At 38.2% G+C, this 10,238-nt stretch overlaps 2 non-coding genes across 2 annotated transcripts; both read right to left on the reverse strand.

The window, feature by feature from the left end:
- Positions 1-646: 646 nt before the first annotated feature.
- LOC112732028 (small nucleolar RNA R71) lies at positions 647-754 on the reverse strand. The gene has a single exon (XR_003167770.1). It is a non-coding gene; the product is annotated as a small nucleolar RNA R71 (small nucleolar RNA).
- A 4,707-nt stretch (positions 755-5,461) lies between these two features.
- On the reverse strand, positions 5,462-5,569 carry LOC112731809 (small nucleolar RNA R71). The gene has a single exon (XR_003167567.1). It is a non-coding gene; the product is annotated as a small nucleolar RNA R71 (small nucleolar RNA).
- Positions 5,570-10,238: the final 4,669 nt, after the last annotated feature.

Genomic DNA, 10,238 nt, shown 5'->3' on the forward strand with positions numbered 1-10,238 from the left:
CAAGCACTTTAACTTCTCTGTTTGAGATCTATTTCAATTCAATTCATCTTTTGCTCTTCTGTTTGTTGCAATTTACTTCTGCTTGTTTAAATTCTGTAATCCCAACTCCCAATCCCTTTTATAATTCCTGCAATTTACAATTCTTGCACTTTAAGATTCAGTTATTTACATTTCTTGCAATCTAAGTTTCTGCAATTTAATTTACTTGTTCTTTAAGATTCAGCACTTTTATTTTCTGTTCTCTTTAATTCATTGCAATTTTTCCCTCTCTCTTTATTATTCATGCAATTTAGTTTCTGCCAAATACAAATCACTCAACCAATACTTGATTCGCTTGACTAAATCAACCACTAAACTAAAATTGCTCAATCCTTCAATCCCTGTGGGATCAACCTCACTCATGTGAGTTATTATTACTTGATGCGACCCGGTACACTTGCCGGTGAGTTTTGTGTTGGATCATTTTCCACACATCATCAGGCGTGATGGTACAGATGAAACTTCAATTTTGTTGAAAGCTTTCCCGTTTTCTCTTGAGGGAAAGGCAAGAGAGTGGTACTACACTCAACCCGTAGCAACTATATCTAACTGGGATACACTTAGAAGAGAATTTTTGGAAAAGTTCTTTCCAGTTGAAGTTACTGATAAACTGAGGAAAGACATTTCTATGATTGTTCAGGACGAATCTGAGACTCTCTATGAATACTGGGAGCGTTTCAATAATCTTCTGGAAGCATGCCCCCACCATATGATTGACAAGATAGTGTTACTCGGTTACGTCACACAGGGCATGAGACCCCAAGATAAAACCACATTGGAAAGTGCTAGCAATGGGTCTATGAAAAACTACAAGACCACTGATGAGGCATGGCAACTGATCAGCGACTTAGCTGAATCTACTCAGAATCACAGGCAAAAATGAGGCCGTTCAAAAGCCGTCACAGAAGTATCCTCTAGCAGAGAGACTGCTGCTCTAACTCAGAGTATCTGTGAAATGACTAACTTGCTGAAGCAGATGCAATTGAATCAACAACAAGTTCAGCAAGCTCAACCTTCTCCACCACAGCAAGGCCAACAGTTAGTCCCATAGAGAGTTTACGAAATCTGTGCTGATTATAGCCATTATACTGATGAATGTCTGCAGCTCCAGCAGGAAGACAACACCATGGCAGCCACTCATAACTTCTATGACCGCCCCAACCAAGGGTATAATCAAGGTGGCAATTACAGCCATGGATGGCTGAAGAGCGGATAATTTATACGCTTTTTGGCATTGTTTTTAGTATGTTTTAGTAGGATCTAGTTACTTTTAGGGATTTTTTTATTAGTTTTTATGTTAAATTCACATTTCTGGACTTTACTATGAGTTTGTGTGTTTTTTTGTGATTTCAGGTATTTTCTAGCTGAAATTGAGGGACTTGAGCAAAAATCAGATTCAGAGGTTGAAGAAAGACTGCTGATGCTGTTGGATTCTGACCTCCCTGCACTCAAAGTGGATTTTCTGGAGCTACAGAACTCAAAATGGTGCACTTCCAATTGCGTTGGAAAGTAGACATCCAGGGATTTCCATACTTTGGCCGAGTTTAGAGGATGCAAAAGGGCGTTGAACGCCAGTTCTATGCTACAGTCTGGAGTTAAACGCCAGAAACACGTCACAAGCCAGAATTGAACACCAGAAACACGTTACAAACTGGCGTTCAACTCCAAGAATGACCTCTCCACGTGTAAACTTCAAGCTCAGCCCAAGCACACACCAAGTGGGCCCCGGAAGTGGATTTATACATCAATTACTTACTTCTGTAAACCCTAGTAACTAGTTTAGTATAAATAGGACTTTTTACTATTGTATTAGACATCTTATGATTTTTAGTTCATCTTTGGATCATATTGATCACACATGGGGGCTGGCCATTCGGCCATGCCTGGACCATTTCACTTATGCATTTTCAAACGGTAGAGTTTCTGCACTCCATAGATTAAGGTGTGGAGCTCTGCTGTTCCTCAAAGATTAATGCAAAGTACTACTGTTTTTCTATTCAATTCAACTTATTCCGCTTCTAAGATATTCATTCGCACTTCAACCTGAATGTGATGAACGTGACAATCATCATCATTCCCTACGAACGTGTGCCTGACAACTACTTCCGTTCTACCTTAGATTGAATGAGTATCTCTTGGATCCCTTAATCAGAATCTTCGTGGTATAAGCTAGATTGATGGCGGCATTCATGAGAATCCGGAAAGTCTAAACCTTGTCTGTGGTATTCTGAGTAGGATTCAGGGATTGAATGACTGTGACGAACTTCAAACTCGCGAGTGCTGGGCGTAGTGACAGACGCAAAAGGATAGTAAATCCTATTCCAGTATGATCGAGAACCTCCAGATGATTAGCCATGCAGTGACAGCGCATCAGACCATTTTCACAGAGAGGATGGGATGTAGCCATTGACAACGGTGATGCCTCCAGATGATTAGCCATGCAGTGACAGCGCATTGGACCATTTTCACAGAGAGGATGAGATGTAGCCATTGACAACGGTGATGCCCTTACATAAAGCTAGCCATGGAAAGGAGTAGGACTGATTGGATGAAGACAGCAGGAAAGCAGAGGTTCAGAGGAACGAAAGCATCTCTTTACGCTTATCTGAAATTCTCACCTATGAATTACATAAGTATTTCTAACTTTATTTTATGTTTATTTATTTTTATTATTCGAAAACTCCATAACCATTTGATATCCGCCTGACTGAGATTTACAAGATGACCATAGCTTGCTTCATACCAACAATCTCCGTGGGATCGACCCTTACTCACGTAAGGTTTTATTACTTGGATGACTCAGTGCACTTGCTGATTAGTTGTGCGAAGTTGTGAAGTTATGTTTGGACCATGGTACTGTGCACACGTTTTTGGAGCCATTGCCAGGGAGAGAACGAACAACAAATTTTACAACCTCAGAGTAACAATTTCACATACCAAGTTTTTGGTGCCGTTGCCGGGGATTGTTCGAGTTTGGACAACTGACGGTTCATCGTGTTGCTCAGATTGGGTAATTTTCTTCCTATTTTATTTTCAAAAAGTTTTCAAAAATTTTTCAAAAATATTTTCTTCTTTTTCGTTTTTCCCAATTAATATTTGAAAAAAAAATATTTTCAAAAAAAATAAAATATATTTTTCTTCAGAATTTTTAAGAATGAATTCTAGAGTTTCATGAAGCATGTTGAAGCCTGGCTAGCTGTAAAGCCAGGTCTAATTCTTTTGGATAGGGGCTTCCAACCATCAGCATAGAGGCAAGTTAATTTGAATATCAGCTGTTGCATGCCTGATTTATATCCTAAAGCTGACTGGCTATTAAGCCATGTCCAACCCTTTGATTGGAGCTTTGGGCTAATATTGAAAGATTCCTGGAATTCTTCTTAAAGATTTTGGAATTCTTATTTTCTTTTTCACATTAATTTTCGAAAAAATCCAAAAAAATCATAAAATCATAAAAATCAAAAAATATTTTGTGTTTCTTGTTTGAGTCTTGAGTCAATTTCAAGTTTGGTGTCATTTGCATTTTTTTCTAAAAAAAAAAATCTTTGCATTTTTCGAAAATTCATGCATTCATAGTGTTCTTCATGATCTTCAAGTTGTTCTTGGCCAGTCTTCTTGTTTGATCTTCATATTTTCTTGTTTTGTGTCTTTTCTTGTTTTTCACATGCATTCTTGCATTCATAGTGTCTATACATGAAAATTTTCTAAGTTTGGTATCTTGCATGTTTTCTTTTCTTGAAAATTTTTCAAAAAAATATGTTCTTGGTGTTCATCTTGACATTCAAAGTGTTCTTGGTGTTCATCTTGACATTCATAGTGTTCTTGCATTCATCACATGTTTTGATCCAAAATTTTCATGCATTGAGTCTTTTTCATATTTTTCTCTTTCTTCATTAAAAATTCAAAAATCAAAAAAATATCTTTCCCTTTTTCACTCATAAATTTTCAAAAATTTTGAATTGACTTTTTCAAAACTTTTTAAAATTTAGTTGTTTCTTAGGAGTCAAATCAAATTTTCAATTTGAAAATCTTATCTTTTTAAAAATAATTTTCAAAAATCAAATCTTTTTCATTTTTCTTATTTATTTTAAAAAATTTTAAAAATATTTTTCAAAAATATTTTTCTTAATTTTATCTCATAATTTTCGAAAATATCATCAACAATTAATGTTTTGATTCAAAAAAAAATTTCAAGTTTGTTACTTACTTGTTAAGAAAGATTCAAACTTTAAGTTCTAGAATCATATCTTGTGATTTCTTGTGAATCAAGTCATTAATTGTGATTTTAAAAAATCAAATCTTTTTCAAAACTAATTTCAATCATATCTTTTAAAAAATATCTGTGTATCTTATCTTTTTCAAAATCATATCTTTTTAATCATATCTGTTTAACATATCTTTTCCAAAAATTTGATTTTAAAATATCGTCTCTAACTTCTTATCTTCTCATCTTTTCAAAAATTGATTTTCAAATTTGTTTCAACTAACTAACTAACTTTTTGTTTGTTTCTTATCTCTTTCAAAACTACCTAACTAACTATCCCTCTCTAATTTTCGAAAATCCCTCCCTCTTTTTCAAAAATTCTTTTTAATTAACTAATTGTTTCAAATTTTAATTTATTTCTTCTTTTAATTTTCGAAAATCACTAACCATTTTTCAAAAATAATTTTCGAAAAACCTCTCTCTCTCTCATCTCCTTCTATTTATTTATTCATCTACTAACACTTCATCTCACTCAAATTCGAACCCTTTCTTCCATCTGTGTTCGAATTTTCTCTTCTTCCCTTCTTTACATTACATTCTTTTCTCCTTCTACTCACACAGGGGAACCTATATACCTGGGTAAAAAGGATCCCTATTATTATTATTTTTCTGTTCTCTCTTTTTCATATGAGCAGGAGCAAGGACAAGAACATTCTTGTTGAAGCAGACCCTGAACTTGAAAGGACTCTGAAAAGGAAACTAAGAGAAGCTAAGATACAACAATCCAGAGATAACCTTACAGAAATTTTCGAACAGGAAGAGGAGATGGCAGCCGAAAATAATAATAATGCAAGGAGGATGCTTGGTGACTTTACTGCACCTAATTCCAATTTACATGGAAGAAGCATCTCCATTCCAGCCATTGGAGCAAACAATTTTGAGCTGAAACCTCAATTAGTTTCTCTGATGCAGCAGAACTGCAAGTTTCATGGACTTCCATCTGAAGATCCTTTTCAGTTCTTAACTGAATTCTTGCAGATATGTGATACTGTTAAGACTAATGGAGTAGATCCTAAAATCTACAGGCTCATGCTGTTCCCTTTTGCTGTGAGAGACAGAGCTAGAATATGGTTGGACTCTCAACCTAAGGATAGCCTGAACTCTTGGGATAAGCTGGTCAAGGCTTTCTTAGCCAAGTTCTTTCCTCCTCAAAAGCTGAGCAAGCTTAGAGTGGATGTTCAAACCTTCAGACAGAAAGAAGGTGAATCCCTCTATGAAGCTTGGGAGAGATACAAGGAACTGACCAAAAAGTGTCCTTCTGACATGCTTTCAGAATGGACCATCCTGGATATATTCTATGATGGTCTGTCTGAATTAGCTAAGATGTCATTGGATACTTCTGCAGGTGGATCCATTCACCAAAAGAAAACGCCTGCAGAAGCTCAAGAACTCATTAACATGGCTGCTAATAACCAGTTCATGTACACTTCTGAGAGGAATCCTGTGAGTAATGGGACACCTCAGAAGAAGGGAGTTCTTGAAATTGATACTCTGAATGCCATATTTGCTCAGAATAAAATATTGACTCAACAAGTCAATATGATTTTTCAGAGTCTGAATGGAATGCAAGCTGCATCCAACAGTACTCAAGAGGCATCTTCTGAAGAAGAAGTTTATGATCCTGAGAACCCTGCAATAGCAGAGGTAAATTATATGGGTGAACCTTATGGAAACACCTATAACCCCTCATGGATAAATCACCCAAATTTCTCATGGAAGGATCAACAAAAGCCTCAACAAGGCTTTAATAATGGTGGAAGAAACAGGTTTAGCAATAGCAAGCCTTTTCCATAATCCACTCAGCAACAGACAGAGAACTCTGAACAAAATACCTCTAATTTAGCAAACTTAGTCTCTGATATGTCCAAGGCCACTATAAGTTTCATGAATGAGACAAGGTCCTCAATTAGAAATTTGGAGGCACAAGTGGGCCAACTGAGTAAAAGGATCACTGAAATCCCTCCTAGTGCTCTCCCAAGCAATACAGAAGAAAATCCAAAAGGAGAATGCAAGGCCATTGACATAGTCAACATGGCCAAACCTAGAGAGGAAGGGGAGGACGTGAATCTCAAGGAGGAAGACCTCCTGGGACGTCCAGTGATCCATAAGGAGTTCCCCTTTGAGGAACCAAAGGAATCTGAGACTCATCTAGAGACCATAGAGATTCCATTGAACCTCCTTATGCCATTCATGAGCTCTGAAGAGTATTCTTCTTCTGAAAAGAATGAGGATGTTACTGAAGAGCAAGTTACCAAGTTCCTTGGTGCAATCATGAAGCTGAATGCCAATTTATTTGGTAAAGAGACTTGGGGAGATGAACCTCCCTTGCTCATCAATGACCTGAGTAATCTGGATCAACTGACATTGCCTCAGAAGAAACAGGATCCTGGAAAGTTCTTAATACCTTGTACCATAGGCACCATGACCTTTGAGAAGGCTCTGTGTGACCTTGGGTCAGGAATAAACCTCATGCCACTCTCTATAATGGAGAAACTAAGAACCCTTGAGGTACAGGAAGCCAATTTCTCATTAGAAATGGCAGACAAATCCATGAAAATAGCTTATGGACAAGTAGAGGACATGTTAGTAAAGGTTAAAGACCTTTACATCCCTGCTGATTTCATAATCCTGGATACTGGGAAGGATGAGGATGAATCCATCATTCTTGGAAGACCCTTCCTAGCCACAGTAAGAGTTGTGATTGATGTGGACAGAGGAGAATTGATCCTTCAATTAAATGAGGACAACCTTGTGTTTAAAACTCAAGGATCTCTCTCTGTACCCATGGAGAGGAAGCATAAAAAGCTTCTCTCACTGTAGAGTCAACTAAAGCCCCCACAGTTAAACTCTAAGTTTGGTGTTGGGAGGCTACAACCAAACTCTAAGTTTGGTGTTGAACTCCCATATCCAAACTCTAAGTTTGGTGTTGGGAAGTCTCAACAATGCTCTGAACATCTGTGAGGCTCCATGAGAGCCCACTGTCAAGCTATTGACATTAAAGAAGTGCTTGTTGGGAGGCAACCCAATTTTTATTTAATTATATTTTTTATTAGTTATATGTCTTCATAGGTTCATGATCATGTGGAGTCACAAAATAAATAGAAAAATCAAAAACGGAATCAAAAACAGCAGAAGAAAAATCACACCCTGGAGGAGGATCTTACTGGCATTTAAACGCCAGTAAGGAGCATCTGGCTGGCGTTCAACGCCAGAACAGAGCATGGATCTGGCGTTGAACGCCAGAAACAAGCAGCATCCTGGCATTCAGACGCCAGAAATGCACACTGAGGAAGAGCTGGCGCTGAACGCCAGAAACAAGCATCTGGCTGGCGTTCAACGCCCAATATATGCTGCATCTGGGCGCTGAATGCCCAGAACAAGCATCAAGTCAGGGTTTAAACGCCAGAATTGCATGCAAAGGCATTTTACATGCCTAATTGGTGCAGGGATGCAAATCCTTGATACCTCAGGATCTGTGGACCTCACAGGATCCCCACCTACCACCACTCACTCTCTTCCCTCTTCTCAATGTTCATCCTCTCTTCCCCAAAACTGTTCACCAATCACCTCAATCTCTCTTCCCTATCACCACTTCACCACTCACATCCATCCACTCTTCCCCATAAACCTACCTCATAAACTCCACCTACCTTCAAAATTCAAAATCAATTTCCCACCCAAACCCACCCTATATGGCCGAAACTAACCCCCTCCCCTCCTATATAAAGCCTTCCATTCTTCCTCATTTTCACACAACACAACCCTCTTTTCCCCTTCTTGGCCGAATACACCTCTCCCTGATGCCAGGGCATCTTGGCCAGTTTCACTGACCTTTTCTTTACTATTTTTAGGTTAGTTTCATGCATTTCCTTAGGAAATAAGCTAGTTTTGGGTAGATATTCACTTACACCTTGACTCAAGCATACATTGTGCATTTTATATTATTTCATGAGGATTTTGCATAAGTTTAGTGACAAATTGTATGTTGCATTGCCCATGACTTGGACTAGAACTTTGATGCACTCTATTGCTTGATTTCAGGACCAAAGGAAGCAAGGAAAGGGAGGAAACTTGCAAGGTTAATGAGAAAAGTGATTGCCAATGACACTCTCATAGCCATCATTGCCCACATTAAGAGTCACGTTAACTAAGTTAACGTGAACTCTAACGTGGAAAAGGGAAGTTGAGCCAACGTTAGTGACACTTAACATTGTCACTAACATTGGCAAACACTCATGAGTGGCCACGTTAGAGCCCACGTTAACCTAGTTAACGTGGCCTCTAACGTTAAAGGGGGAAGAGAAGCCAACGTTAGTGACATTCAACATTGTCACTAACGTTGGTCTAAGGATGCAACACACCATGTTAACTCCCACGTTAACCAAGTTAACGTGGGAGCTAACGTAAGAAATGAGAGTTATCGCCAACGTTAGTGACACTCAACATTGTCACTAACGTTGGAAGCAACCACACAACCCCCCAAGGAGCCACGTTAACTTCCACGTTAACTTAGTTAACATGGAAGCTAACGATGAGGAATGAATGATGAGCCAACGTTAGTGACACTCAACATTGTCACTAACGTAGGGATGGCTAAGAATGGCCACGTTAGAAGCCACGTTAACCTAGTTAACGTGGACTCTAACGTGAGATCTAGGGGCACATTGGAACGTTAGTGACAATGTTGAGTGTCACTAAAGTTCTCGAAGGTTGGCAAGGCCACGTTAGAAACCACGTTAACCTAGTTAACGTGGAGCTTTAACGTGAAGCAAAAAGGGGCACACTGGAACGTTAGTGACAATGTTGAGTGTCACTAACGTTCTCGAAGTTTGGCAAGGCCACGTTAGAAGCCACGTTAACATAGTTAACATGGGCTCTAACGTGAGGCAAAGGGGTACATTGGAACGTTAGTGAAAATGTTAAGTGTCACTAACGTTCTCGAACTTATACTTTCAATAAATGTTAACACCCCTAACGCCCTGAGCTGAAGTCTCTGCCCACTTAGCACTTTCTCTCTGCAAGTAAAGCCAAGCCCAAATGAAGAAAAGAACTGCTTCAAACTCAAGATCCAAAGGCCCAAGACTTGAAGAGCAAACTAGAAGCTGAGAAGAGTAATATATATAGGAGTAGCTTTGAATTGTAAAAGGAGTTCTAGAGGCTGGAAAAAGAGAACTACTCTCTGCATTTTACTTTCTCTGCATTTTCTAGTATTATGATGTATTCTCCATCTTTGTTTTCATTTTCAAGAGCTATGAACAACTAAACCCCTTTCATTGGGTTAGGGAGCTTTGTTGTAATTTGATGGATCAATACTAATTTTCATTATTCTTCTTCTATCTTTTCTCTTGATTTTACTTGAAAGCTTTCGATCTTCATCCAATTGAGTAGTTATCTTGGAAGAGAATCTATTCAAACTTGGATCTCTTTTAAACCTTGAAAGAGGAATGAAGAGATCAAGCTAGAAATGCTTTCTCATGCTGGACCAAATTGGGTTTGGATGGGTATGTGACTATAACCCTCTCAATACTTGATTTGGGAAATGCATGTGGTATAATCAGTGACCATACTTTATCTCTTCTCATGAGCAATTGACCAAGGAATTGGCAATTGATCAAGATTTGAGAGATTGAATTGCAAGAAATTGTAATTCAATCACTTAAGATTGCCAAGGAGATCAATGAGTGCATTGATTGAGGAAGAGATTAAAATGAACTTGATCCGGAGAATTGTAACATCTCCTAAGCCCAATGAACTCCCCATCTCTGATCTTACCCATTTTCTTTAATTTCTGCCATTTACTTTTATGAGCAAATCCCCCATTCCCATTTACAATTCTGCAATTTATTTTCAGTCATTTACTTCCAGTCCTTTAATTCTAGCATTTACTTTTCTGTTATTTACATTCCCGCCATTTTATTTTCTGCAACTCTCAACCCAA

The sequence above is a fragment of the Arachis hypogaea genome, chromosome 12 (assembly GCF_003086295.3).
Source record: "Arachis hypogaea cultivar Tifrunner chromosome 12, arahy.Tifrunner.gnm2.J5K5, whole genome shotgun sequence".
NCBI classification, from domain to species: Eukaryota; Viridiplantae; Streptophyta; class Magnoliopsida; order Fabales; family Fabaceae; genus Arachis; species Arachis hypogaea.